The 13,999-nt window shown below is 51.4% G+C and overlaps 1 long non-coding RNA gene across 1 annotated transcript; it reads right to left on the reverse strand.

The window, feature by feature from the left end:
• Positions 4,033 to 4,923, reverse strand: LOC110402415. The gene is made up of 2 exons (XR_002441075.1): positions 4,836 to 4,923; positions 4,033 to 4,355 (listed from the first exon to the last, which is right to left on the reverse strand). It is a non-coding gene; the product is annotated as an uncharacterized LOC110402415 (long non-coding RNA).

The following is a 13,999-nucleotide window of genomic DNA, read 5'->3' on the forward strand; positions in this document are numbered from 1 at the left end:
AGCCTCCCCCCCCCCAATCCCATGCATATCCATGGAGTGGGTTCACCCTTGGGAAGGGCTCCATCAGTGCATTACACCTGGGTGGTTTTATACCAACGTTTCCCTGTAGCACCCGGGAGGTGGCGGTGGTCCCCATGGTGCCCATGGCCACGTCTCATCCCATGGCAGCGGCCTGGGAGAGGGAACCCTGGTGGGGAGCATCTCCTCAGCAGCAGAAGCAGAAGGCTTAATCCCGTTAAATTTCTCCTTATCGATTGCGGATTTACAGCTAAACCACTCGCTGTGGAAATGCATGAGCTTCCCACTTGCAAGTGCATTAGCTGACCACACCGAGGGCTGCTCACACACCCCAGGGCTCAGCTGGGGGACATCTGCCACCTCCACTTGGTGGTGGCTGGAGTGACCCCACCAACAGGTAGGTCCCCGCCACCCTCTCCTTTTGGCTCCCTCCAAATCGCCCTGAAGGTCCCACATCCGCAGGCTGTGGGATGGAGAGGGCTGGGGTAAAGGGAATTTTCGTTATCGATCCCCAGAGTGCAGAATCTGCTGCTCTGGAGGATTTTCTTCCCAGCAATCAATGGAAATGTGTTTATCAGGGAAACGTGTTTGACCTGGACAAGTGTTTTAGTGATGTAAACAGAGCTGGAGCAGGGAGAGGTGGAGATAAGGAGGGTTTGGAGCAGAGACAGACAGCGGCACAAAGGCTGGGAGATGAGAGGGGCTGAGATAAGGAGAGGGAACGGAGGGGAGAGCTGCGTGGGGAAGGGCTGACGGGAGAGTGCAGAGAGGAGAAAGGTGATGGGAAGGCGGCCATTCCCTTAAACTCATGCCAGGCAGGGCAGGCTTCCATGGAAATGGGTGGTGATGTGATGATGCTCTACCTGGCCCCGGTGGAACCCCTATAGGTAATGCTGCCCCTGCCCCTCATTTTGGGGGTCCTGGTCAGGCACCTGTCTGCTCGTGGTGCTGCAGATCTCTGCCAAACTTTTCTTCCCTTTATTTCTTCTCTGTCGTCTTGTGACTTGTCCCATGAGATCACTGTATTAAAGAGGCCTCAATTAGAGGTTGTAATTAGACCCTGGCTAATGGATCTGATGGTCTCGTGTCCACTTTGGTGTCATCCAGCAGCGCAGCTGACCCAGGTTGGAAGCGACGAGGGATTCGAGCTCAAGTGGGCTTCCTGTTCCCACTGTGCTTTCTTGGACCGCAGTTCTGCACTGCAGGCTGGCACCAGTGGCTTCATAACAAGGCTGCTTAGAGGAAAGTCCACGGTGCTATTTATTTAAATCCCGTGAAGCTGGGGAACGCCCCAGCACCGGAGCAAGGAGCACAAACAGCAAGATTAATAATTCACGAGGCTGTGTTAAACAGGACACCTAGGGAATGAAAAGAGATACACCTCCGGGGCTTTGCGGTACAAATCGAGCCATTAACTACCTGTGGCTGTGAGTAAATTCCTGCTGTAGGCATTGCGTCCCTAATGGTGCTTTCTCTCCCCGTCCTTATAATGCACCTGGTGAGGCTCTGGAGAAGCTCTGCTTTGCTTTCTCCCCTCCCATCACTTCTGCAGCTGCTTTCCTAAATGCCTCAGCTCCTATCCCAGACGTGAGGAGTGGGAGCACCGTGGGACCTGTCCTGACTGCTGTTATCCTCCCTGGCACCACGTCCCCATTGCAAGAGCCTCTTGTTTGTTGGTAACGCTCTACCAAGAAAAGACCTTTTCATGGGATAGGGCATGGGGGAACCCTGGCAAAAATGAGCGCCCAAATATTTTGCTGAGCAGCCCATGGTTGGGTTCAATCCGTGCACATGCGTGGGTTTTTTGGCTGTGCCCACCATATGTGGCTGGAAGGGGTCCAGGCCCCAGGGCAAGCACCCCAAAATGCCACAGCCGAGGTTCCGAGCATTTTGGTGCATGGGAATGAAGGAACTTGTGCAAAGCAGGGTGTCCCAGCCCATTCCCTAGGGATGCTGAGGTCCTGTGCCTTCATCTCCCACCACATCCCGACACATGAGGAGATGGGCACATCTCTGAGGGAGTGCGTGGTGCTGGGGACACAGGGCTGGGTGTGACGGAGGCTGCAGGCAAGATTGATGGGCAGATCAAAGAGGCAGAGGAAAGAGAGATGAAGGTTAAAAGTATAAATAGGCGGTGCTCCAACCCAGAGAGTGAGGGAGTGGTGACAGAGGATCTGTGGGGAATGAAGAGTGCAGGATAAACAGAGCATGGAAGTGATGATGGGTGAATAGGCAGTGAGACAAGAGCATTCCCGGGAGCTGGGGGCACAGAGGATGGGGACAGGGTCCCAGTTGTCCCCAAATATGGGGGACTGGGCACAGGCTTCCTTTGCTTGTGGGAAGAGAAGAAGAGGGTACAGAGAGACCCCAGGCAGGGATGCTTCTGTGAGGCAAGAGCAGTGGTACCCAGCTGGGATGCACCATGGGATGACACAGGAGAAAGTCACTGTTGGCAAACCCCAAACCCTGTGCCAGTGTATAGATATATAAGAGCTGGGTGTGCATATAGATGCATACATACGTGCTGCTGTTAGCACTACTATTTGGGTTTTCTGCTGATTTCAGGGGGCACAAATGGGAAGAGAGGCAGAGCATTGTGTGATGGTTTTACAACTTCCCAACCTGCTGAGTCGTGTTCTTGGTGGCTTAAAATAGACTGTTATTAATGTGTCAGGATGACGGGCTCCCTTCGATTGTCAATTACCCTTTTTTATGATATCTCCAAAAGCACTCTCCAAAAGCTCAAAAAAAAAGAAGGAAAAATCCAGGTGATTTACTCCCCTTTGTAATTAGATTTGGTAATTAGACTCTGCTTTGTAACAGTGCGGACTGGTGTCCAAGAAGCAGAAATCCTGCCAGCAGGCTCCCAGCCCTACCCCAAGACCTATACTCTCCATTGAGCTCACTTGGGAGACCTGTGGGGATATCACAGCTGGATCACCAGCACAGTATTGGTGAAGGATGCATCACCCCCAAAAATCTGGGGGTGTTTTTCCTTTCTTGCTCTAGCTTAGGTAATGGAAAAGACCTTCAGGATCACCAGGTCCAACCATCAGCCTGATCTACCAAGTCCCACCGCTAACCCATGTCCCTTAGTGCCATGTCCACATGTCTTTTAAATACCTCCAAGGATGGGCACTCCACCACCCTGGGCAGCCCGTTCCAAGTGCTTGGCCACCCTCCCCATGAAGAAATTCTTCCCACTGTCCAACCTAATCCTCCCCTGGCACACCCCTCAAAGGGATGCCTCTTGGTCACTCCAAAACAGGGGATCGATGACGGGACCCAACAACCAATATGAAATCGCTGATCAAAAAAAATATATTAATAAGAAAACTGGAACTACTTAAAAAAAAATTCTGCCGTGAGAAGCGATATTTGAAGCGTTGCCATTTAGTGGACTCACATGGAGTGCGGCAATTAAAAGCTGGCTATGCTTGATTGGCAGGAATTAGAAACCATGCCAAAGCCTGGCACAAGCGCGGGTCTCTCCCACCTGCTTGTCCTTCCTGATCCTTCAGACCTTTACCAGATGCCAAGCAGACAAATGATGCTAAATTAGCTGCGGTCCTTCCCCTTGTTTCATATAGGCAGCTTGGAAATAAATGTCCTCTCAAGGCAGAGCTGTCTCCAGGTTGAGTTATTTTGCTTCACCCTTATCGGTGTCCCCTTTGCCCCCACAACCCCTACGCCTGGTCCCATCAACAGCTGCATCCTCGGGCTCTCCAGGTACCTCCTTCCATAGGGTCTGCTATTATTTGTATTTGGGAATTGCATTTGAAAGGGGAGATGATGTTTTGGGAATTGTTTTCCATTAGGTTTAATTCATTTTTAATCAGCTGACGGTAACGATTTGATACAGACCATCTTCCTGAACTGAAGTTAATCACTGCTGAGCAAGCCTTTCACTTTGCGTTATTTAGAGAGGCATTGTAGAGAAATACTGTTGGAGAGGTTATTTAACCACGTATTTGTTTTCATTGTGTACACAGCTCTTTCATGGTCTTCCCGGCATTTAATGCAGAGAGATTTTATTTATTTTTGTCATTTGGAGGGAATTCAGCCCTGCCAAACTGCCTGGGATTGGTGGCCCTGGAGGCTGCACTAATCTGTGCATGCCATCTGGGCTGCAGCCCAGGGGACCAGAAAGCCCTGTCCCCGCCAGGCCAGCTCTAGATCTCTGATTTTTGGAAATAGAAGGACAAGGAAAGGCACCACAATTGCACTGAGATGCACTGGGTCCCAATTCTTTCTCCCAGAGCACTTGGAGGGTTGATGATGGGTTGGCAGCCAACTCAGAGCAGGAGATAGAAAATGGAGCCAAGTTATGGACCGACCTGGCCAAAGAGTTTTCATGTCATTTAAAAAATCCCCCAGGCGTTCCCTCCCCGTGAGCACTGGTGGCACAAACTCTGGATTAACAGCTGTGTTATTGGAACCCTGCAAGCGTTCGGCACCATACTGCCACTTCCTTGCTTTTCATCTAGGATATAACAGTAATAAATGTAGTTTTGAGATGGGGCAGGCAGTAGCCGTGGTGGCAGCCAGGTAATAATTGCTCAGGCAAGCCCAGCTGATGCTTGGCGAGAGGCAACCTGTGGCTCCGGATGGAAGCTGAAAGCCAGGGAGTTGGGCTCCTTCCTGGTGCTCCCCCATCCATCCAAATCCTTCCCCCTGACTCCCAAATCCCCTTCCACCCTCTGTTATATCCACCCTATCTCAGTCCAGAAGCAAGAGCTGCGCCATCTCCCTTTAGCCCACTTCGGCAGAGCTGGAATTAGCCAAACCTCCTCGATGTATTTCTTCCCCTTTCTCACCCTTTGCTCTGAGCCGTGCTCCCTCCCAGCGCCGCCGATCCACGCGGAGCTCTGCATCTGATAACGAAAGGCAGCGTTCCCCCCCGCCCCCTCCCGCCCCACCGCGGGATACATTATTTATGACGCGCATCGATCGTGGGAAATAACCCCGGGGCATTCCAACCTGATCGAAACCGCGGCTCACACCGCAGCGTTAATTACCCGCCGGCCCTTAATTACCCAGCGCCCACGATCCCAGCGGGGTGGGCCCGTCGGCCCCACCGAGAGCTGCCCACACACGGAGCGGGCATCCCCGCATCCATCTCCCAGCCCCGCTGCCTTTCGTCCCTGCCTCCTCGCTCTGCTCTGCTCTGCTTTCCTCTCAGCGCTCAGGAGCTCTTTAGTGTAGCATCTTCTTTAGTGTTTCCCTGCCTTGACAGTTCTTAGGGGAACAAACGAAGCCACCTCTCAATCTCCCTGATGGACTGGGCAGGCTCAGCTCCCCGCATCTCTCCAGCGAGGCGGTCTCCCCGTCCTCTGATGATTTTGTGACTCTGTAATCGCTCCGATTCCTCATCCTCCTTTGCCGAGGCGCCCACGGGCTGAGCGCTCCAGCTCAGTGCTCTCAGCACAGTGCCCTGCCCCTGCCCGGCTCCCCCCCATTCCTCCCACCCGGGGAGATGGGAGGAATTCTGCTCTGCTCTGAGCCGTTCCCATGAGATTCAGAGAGATACAGCATCGCCAGACCCCAAAAAAATGCAGGTGCGGTGCTGATGCCGAGCAAGAAATTCTCCCTCCTATCAGTGCTGATGGAAGAGCCTTCCAGCATCATTCCTGAGTGAATGGGGTGGCTTTGGGAAGGTGTTGGTGCCGTGGTCACAGGCGGGTGGTTTTGGCAGTGCCCAAAGCACAGCAGCCACACGGAGCGGGGCACCAATGGGATGCAGTGCTCAGGGATGCACCATGGGAATTTGGGAACGTAGGGCATATGGGAAAGTTTCTTTTGCAAGTAAAACACTTCTTCCCCCAAAATAATGGGGTTAATGAAGAGATTAAACTGTACCTGGAGCCATTGCCAGCTGTTCTGTATGGGAAATCAGAGAGGACGGGGGATGCTGCTCTGCCTGGATAGGAGGGGGGCTCTGGTGGCTGGAGAAGGGGCCGTGCCCATCAGGGAGCTGCAGTGGGAATGAGCAGGAGGCTGGCAGGAGGACAGTGTCAGTAATTAGGCTTTAGCAGAGGTGAAAATCTGGAATTATGACAGAGGATTGGGTGAAGATACCCACTCAGGGCCACTGCAAGCCAGTGTAGTGCCATAACGCCATGGACCTGAGCACCAGCTCCCACCCAGGTACCAATTCCAATCACAGCACTCCAGCAGAATGGCTGGTAAAGGAAGTAATAACAGCAAAACACAATAAAACTGTAATGAAAAATAATTAAAAGACGGCCGTCGGCGTGGGGATGATTAGGAATGCAGGGAGGGTGGCAATTACCGTGATACCCAATGGAGGCAACGAGGAGCGGTGCTGGTGGTGGTAATGGGGCTGCTGGAGACAACGGGGTGTCTGGATGGAGGCACAGATCTTGGAATTGTAATGGGAATAATTATGACTCTAATGGGGTGGTAATAAAGATAATGGAACCGTAATTGAGGAGGGGATAGCTGGAGAGGAGGAGGTGCAGATAACAGCCTTGTAAAGGAGATGATAAGAAAGATAATGGATGGTAATGGAGTTGTTGTTAAAGGTAATGGAGTTATAATGAGGTGAGGACTGCAGCAGGTAGAAGAGATGGTTGGTTTAAGGAGGGCCCTGATGCAGAGAGGACTGTATTTCTAATTGGCTGTGACAGGCAGTGGTGGAGGTGACCGGGAGGCTAATATCAACTGAAGGGGTCAACCACCAAGACAAATGCAGACAGGCAAAGAGCACGGCAGAACCGTGGTCCTCAGGGACGCAGCACGGAGGTGATGGGCAGAGGACATGGAAAATAAGCCCTGAGCAAGCCCTGAGGTTTGCTTCAGGTCTCTGAACCCAAGAGACAGGGACAGGGGGCAGCCCACAGCATGGATGAAGATGAGGAGCGCCGGCAGTGGAGATGACGGTGACTGGGACGAGCTGGTGGCTGCAGCACGGCCACAGGGCAGGGCTGGTCCCTGTGGGCTGCACTGGGTGGCAGTGACTGGCTGGGACAGACACATGAGTGAGCTCATCAGCTCACAGCAACGCTGGCACTGCTGCAGGGGACGAGGCAGAGCATCTGATTCACCCACATGCCAGGCAGACTGCTCCTCACCTCCTCCTGAAGCTCAGCACAAGGTCCCCGGCCCTTCCTTCGGTCCCGTTAATGGCCATTTTTGAGATCCTGCAAGTGATTTCGTTGTGCAGCCCCACCACGGTGCTCCCAGACCACTGTGCTTCTGCAGGACTTGGAGAAACCTGGCATGCCCCAGAGGTTGGGTTAGCTCTGTTAAGGCAGCTCAGGGCATGCCCTGCCGACATGAGCACTCTTGACTCTGAATGCCCTGGAGGATGTTTTCCTCCGGGCTGGATTGGAGCCCAGTGTGATTATTTTGTCCTAATGAGCTGGATGGGAGGGAGGGCTGAAGCACAGCCTACACCGGGTTCCTACACTACGACTCTTGGTTCTCCTCCTCCATTCAAGAAGCAAAGAGCTTGGGCTCTCCCTCGCTCTCGTTCTCCTTCCCATGCACTTACAAATGAGTTTTCCACAGCCACTAAACTGCAGGCCTGCTGGAGCTTGTTCTGCCTGTATCTGTGCATCTGCTCTGCTCTCCTCATCGCTGGGGTCCCTGTTTTCATTTCCCTTTCTCTGCAACTCCTTTAGGGCCTCACGTCTGCCAGCTCTCTGAGCCAGCTTCCTCCTGTCCCTCCGCACCAAGATGGCTTGTTTTGGTGCCCCTAATGCAGTCACTTTACGTAATTGCCAGCTTCCCTGCTCTCTTTATCCCTCAGATTATCTTCCCTGGAGATGTCACCTACCGGTTCCCGGAGTGTTTTTTTTTTGCAGACCATTATCCTCATTCTGCTGTTCTCGCTCCCTTTCTCTTGGCACCGTGCACTCCATTATTTTGTGATTTATTTCCCGAAATTACCTCCCACTTTTTTTTTTCCCAAGCAGTTCTGCTCTATTAGCTCAAATCAAAGCCAGAGTAGCAGTTTCTCCAGCAGCTTTTTCCATCATTGGAAATGAGATGTTGCCCTAACACGCCCCAAGAACAGAACGGCTCCACCCTGCTGTATTGCCCTCCCATGAGGTGTTGGTGGAGTTGAAGGCTCCATTACCACTGGGTAATGAGACACCCAAGGTTTGAAGAGCCCCTCACATTCTGCCACCCCCCCCTTTCTGACTGGCATGAGGGCTGGTCCACCAACGCAGTCCACCAGTGTGGCCCACATCCAAGTCAGCTGCTCCCTGTTCCTTGCTAAACCTAAGGAGGAAAGTCCCATGTTTTCTTGCCATTTGTTGGCATTTTCTGGGCAATAACTCCTCACTTAGTCGGCAAGCCACCATGACCACAATGCTACAACCTTTGCTGTTCTGCCTCTGCTTCCAGGGGTAGGATTTGGTGGGTTCAAAGTGGCATCTGCTTGGGGAAGGGAGAAGCATCCTTTAAACGCCTCAAGCACCTGAGGAGCAAATGAAAGAGCTAACAACTGAAAAAATATCAAGGTGAAAAGCGAGAAAGAAAAGAGCTAAGGAGATTGCCTCCGAGATAACCTAAAAGTTCACTTCCACTTAAAGATGTGACTTTTCTTTTTTTGTCTTAATCGGTTTCTCAATAGAAAAACTGGAAGTTGAAATAACCCAGCACAACCAAAGGACAAAGCAATTGCAAGTCCCCTGGCTGGCTGCCAGATCAAACTCTGCTATATACAGTAACAAAAATAAAAGGGAAAAAAAAAAGAAAAAAAAAGAAAAGAAAAGAAAAAGAAACAATACACCGCAACAGGTCTCCCAAAGGGAAAACAGGCAGCGAGGGTGAAGAATAGGAGGGGAAATTGGAAGAGAAACTCGGCCTGGCTCCAGGACTGACACGTGCGCAGATCCCTCAATGGCCGACCAGTTGCAGCTGCCCTGGGAAGTTGATGAAAATTTCCCATTGGTGTCATCACCAGAGACTCCAGCCCTGGTAAATAATGATAAATCGTGAGCAGTGTCATGCAGTGAAAATCAAGGAGAGAAGTAGTGCCTTAAAGAGGAGTTACGGTTACAAGAGAGTTTCAAGAGAAAAAAATAATAAGAAGAAATAAAGGAGAAAGATGCAACACTCGTGCCAGTGCATGGGGAGGCACCAGGGACATGGGGCTGAAAGAACCAATGCCTTGTGCCATCAGCCTCAATATAGATCATTTTCAGCTGCTTGGAGGAGGCCTTATTACGCCTTAAGCTCTGCGACAATACTGTGCAGGCTGAGAAATGCCTGGGCTGAGGTCTTCCACCAACACCAGCCCCATTTGCAAATGAGTGGCTGTGATTTCCCTTTCGGGATGCCGGGATAGAGAGAAAGTGCAAAAGTGAAGTTGGAGGAAAAGAAAAAACACAGCGGATCTGGTGCTGGGGCAGTGAGATGCCAAGCAGGACCTCCCCTCCCAGTTAAGGGCAATCCCCTGGGGCAAGGGCTAACTTCTGCATGCACCCGGGTATCAGCATCTGGGCATAAGCTCAAGAAGTCCTTGAAATTGCCGGAGAGAGGATAAAAAAATAAATAAAATAATTGAAGGAGATCAAATCCCCAGTATGCAAGAGATGTTACTGGTGTTATCTTGGCTATGCCCAAGTACCAGTGAACGTGCTTCAAGTTTCCTGAGAAACTGTGCCCTGTGGGCAGGTCTTACAAGATGTAATAGCAATGCAGCTAGCAGCGTTGCCTCGAAACCTGTAGGATTTAACAGCTTGGGATGCTCTTTCTAAGAGTGGTTTTAACAAGTCAATACATTTTTTTATGGCAGAGTGAATAACTCTCTCAATTTCATAGAGCGCGATCCACAAAAAGTCATTTTCTATTAAGCTCTTTATTGCTTTCAAGGGGGCAAAAAAGCAAAGAAATGCAACCAAAGTTACATTTTCCCAAAGTTTTTTTTTTTTTTTTTTTAACATCTTAGCGTAAGTCTTGGAAGGATTTGTGAGTTGGATTCTCCACTTTTGGCATCCATGGTTGTTTGGTTGGGAGTAACACTAGGATATGTCGCAGCCCCACAGCTCCACTCAGAGGCTCCAGGTGTGGCTGGGAGCCAGCTTTGGGCTGGACCCCAACGTTTCAGCCCAGGGTTTACCAGGCAAAACAGCAGGGGGGTTTTCGTGGATCCAGGCCATCACTGTGGATAAGCAGTGGGGAAAATTTATCAGCATCCATTCAAAAATCAGGAAGCCAAACATATCCTGCAGGCACAGGCTGCTGCCAGCCCCAGTGCTCCTCTCCTCTCCCCTTTGGGAATGGTACTGCCAGAGGCACCCACGATGCTTCTGCCTCCATGCTGATTTGTTGCTGACCTTGTCAAAATTAGAAAGTGGTTCTTTTAGGCTCAGAGGAGGTGTGCTCAGCCCCTGCAGAGGGATGAGCATCCCTCAGCCTGTGTGTGCAGGGCTGTGCATGTGTTGGGTCCTCACCTCAGGCTCAGCCCGCTTCAGCATCTCTTTGCAGGATGGAGCTGGTATCACATTGGTGAGAGCAAACAATTGCTACTGATGGCCCCGAGACATCTTCTTCCTTGGCAGAGAGAAGCACCAGGAGAGAGCAGTAGGTCTGGATGCCAGCCCCGGCTGAGTCAGCATTTGGGTGTGCAGAAGCTCTAACATTGCACCATCAGAACTGGGATTAAAAATACAACAAACTAAAGCCATGTTCTCAACCCTAAGCTGTCCCTGAGCCCCATGGAGGACAGGGCCATCCCCTCTCCACCCCAATGACCAGGAGGCTGCAAATGCAGCTCTGGGTTGAAGGCGATGGGAGCAGATCTGCTCCCTTGGGTCCCGTCCCTGTCCAAGACCCTGTTTTCCTGCAGATTTTGCAGGCTCAGCGGGTGGCCCGGGTGCACCCATCCACTGCAGCATCTCTCCTGCCCTGACCCCCATCCTGTTTGCCATGCGTAATAAGACGGGAGAGCAGCGGTCTGTGTCCACATCAATGAGTGGGTTGGGTTTGCTGAATCTGACTGGCTGCCCTGCTCCCAGCTGGTATCAGGGGGTGTTTGCTCCCAAGTTCCTGCAACCAAAAATCCCTGCCTTTCACACTGCTGCGCTCCAGCTCCGTGCATATTTTTGGCTCTTCCCACAGTGATGTAATTGCTGTCCAAGCAATCTCGTTGCTCAGTTCAGCAAGCCCTAGACCACAGTGCATCGTTTACCGTTATTTATCCATCCACTGGAACAAAAGCGGAGGAGGGCAGCAAGAAAGTGTGCTTCAGATGGCAGTGGCTAATTTGGGCTTCAAAATGATAAGACTCTCATATTCAGAGAAACAAGAGGTGCTGAACCAGCTTTCTCCGAGCAGGAAAGGGCAACTGCACATATGTGCATGTGGGCGCTGGGGACCGAGGAAGGGGAGGGAACTGAGCCAACATGGTGATGGGCTGTGACACAACGCGAGGGGTATGGCACATCACTGCCACACGACCAAAGGGTCTCCTTCAGCCCAAGACTTGCATCTCCATGCAGCTCTTCAGCCAAAAAATAACCTTAAAATTGATTTTAAGTGCTGGCTTGTAAACAGTCCAACCCAGTGCTCATGGTGCTAGTGGGAGAATTTAAGTGAGCAGAAGCAAGCTGGAGCCTACAAACTCTGACAGACCAGCAGGCATGCTTCCAAGCTCCCATGCCCTGCACCAGCTCCAGGCTCAGCAAAATTACATTATGCATTTACGTCCACTCCTTAATGAGGTACTTGCTTATTATAGGGCAATAAAAACCCAGCCTGCCTCAGGTCCTCAGTGCCAGTCCACACTGGGGCACTGCTGCTTCCCAAAGCATCTTGGTTTCCCATGCAGTGCAAAGCACTGATTGTTTCTGGTTGCTTCAGAGGGATGTAGAAATGGGGGTTTCACTCTTCCTTGATGTGGTGTCAGGATTGAACGAGGGAGCCCAGGTGGGCAGACAGCAGGGGATGGGTGCTTGCTTGAGGCCAAAGATGAGGGGAGCAGCCCCAGATCTGGGGCAGCCACAAGCATCCCTGTGCAGAGCCAGGGCTGCCACCTCCTCTCTGTTCACATGCATGCAGCTCATCTGAGGTGGAAAAAATAAATAAATAAAACAGATTAACCTATCTGACAGTACAGCCAGGATGTGTCAAAGCCAGCCTGGCTGGCTGGCTCGGAAGAAAAAGTGGTTATTACTGCAAACTCTATATACATTATTTATCAAATGAAGTCTCTGCAGCAGGTCCACGATTCGTTTCCCTGCTCTGGTTGTCTTCTCAATGGCAGAAACCAGCCCGAGCCCTGCAGTGGGGCTGGGGGTGAGCATCACACTGCCCTCCTAAAATGCACTGCATGGCCTCCTGCACACGCATCTGGCTTCTGGATGCACACATGGATGTGTTGCACACATTAATTTGCGTCGCTACCACCGGGCAGGGGCAGCGGTTGGCAGCGCTTTGGAGGAGCTGGGATGGGAGCATCCCGTGCTGGGTAATTCGCATCCACCGCAGCTACACACACAGCTCCGAGGAGGAGCAGGATGGCTCACACACTAATGAAACATGACAGCAAGCAGCAGATACACGAGCACGAGGCTTTGCTGCCTTTCCTGGAGCTGTGTGCTGAGAGCAAACAGGGGAAAAAAAAAAACCCACACGTGGCTGAGAGAGACCCAAAGCCAGTGCTGTTCAGGTGGGGTGAATTCGCTAGGGATCTGGGTTCTTGGGCTGGATTTTCTCCTTGCTGGAGGATGCCCACGTGGTCCTGCGCCTTACGTCCATGAGCCCTGTGCAAGGATGGGCAAAGAGAGGCATGCCAGGAACAGAGGTGGGAGAAGCCATGGTTGATGGAGAGGGAAAGAGAAGGATAGAAACTGCCTGCTTGTGTGATGCTCCACCAGATCCCCACAGCCCCACACCAAGCTCCTGCCATCCAGGTGCTAAACGTAGCTGTAATTAGAAAGCAATCTCACAGTCATTTGCACCTGAAGTCCATTTAGGATGGGCAAAAAAAAGGAGAATAGCAAAGGAAAAGCAGAGCTGGGCAAGCCTGGGTATGGGAACAGCTAAAAGCTCATTTGTATGGTTGGATCTAGCAGCAATTCTCAACAAATCCCTGTGGGACACAGCCCCATCTGACAGCCCCTACCATGCCCTGCCTCCAGGTCCTCCATCACCCTCCAAAACTAATGACCAGTGCCCATGCTGAAGACAAAAAAACCCTCATATTTATTTTTGCTCTTAAACTACAGTTTCCCTGTAGATTAAGTGCTACCACATAATTGGAGAGGATTTAGAGGGTGTTTGTGCCCCGCAATGCTCTGTAATTACGGTTAACTCCTCCTTTATGGCTTCAGAGCATCACCAGCACAGTTCTGGGGCCAGCAGAGTTGCATGTGAGGGTGAGAGGCAGAGCTGGTGGCTGTGACTCTAAAGGTGGGATCTCCAGAAGCCCTTCCTTTGTAAACTTGAGCATTTCTGGGGGGAAAAGGGTCTGCAGAGCAGAGAGCAGGGCATTGCATACAGCACTGCAAGCTGCCGTGCTGAGCATCACCTGAGTATGCTGTGGGGTCACACAGACCGGATTCAGGCTCCACCTCCTCACATGTAAATGAAAAGAGCTCGTCCCAAAACTTTGTGCTCAACTCTTCCCACGGGAGCGTAGAGAGGCTACTGATATATGCCACTAAAATTCAATAAAGAAGCGTGTAATGAAAGAAAGATATAATGTAGGCTGCAATCACAAAGGCATACATGAATTATTAAGCCTGCCGAATTTACAGGCAGCTCGGGGAACTATAGATTTCTTCCTCCACATATAGTTAGGGAACTGCTGTTTAAAGCAGCAGAGTATTTCATCCTTAACCACGCAATTAGTCAGAGGGGGAAAAGCACTCACTCTCCGGGTACCCACGTCACGAGAGCCAACCTGCATCAGTCCTATGGGTCCTGGGGGCACCTGACACCCCAGAGCAAAACACTCAGTCTGTTTTTGCACAGGGATGCTGCTGGGTTTTTTAAACCTTAA

Source organism: Numida meleagris, chromosome 7, assembly GCF_002078875.1.
Source record: "Numida meleagris isolate 19003 breed g44 Domestic line chromosome 7, NumMel1.0, whole genome shotgun sequence".
Classification (NCBI taxonomy): Eukaryota; Metazoa; Chordata; class Aves; order Galliformes; family Numididae; genus Numida; species Numida meleagris.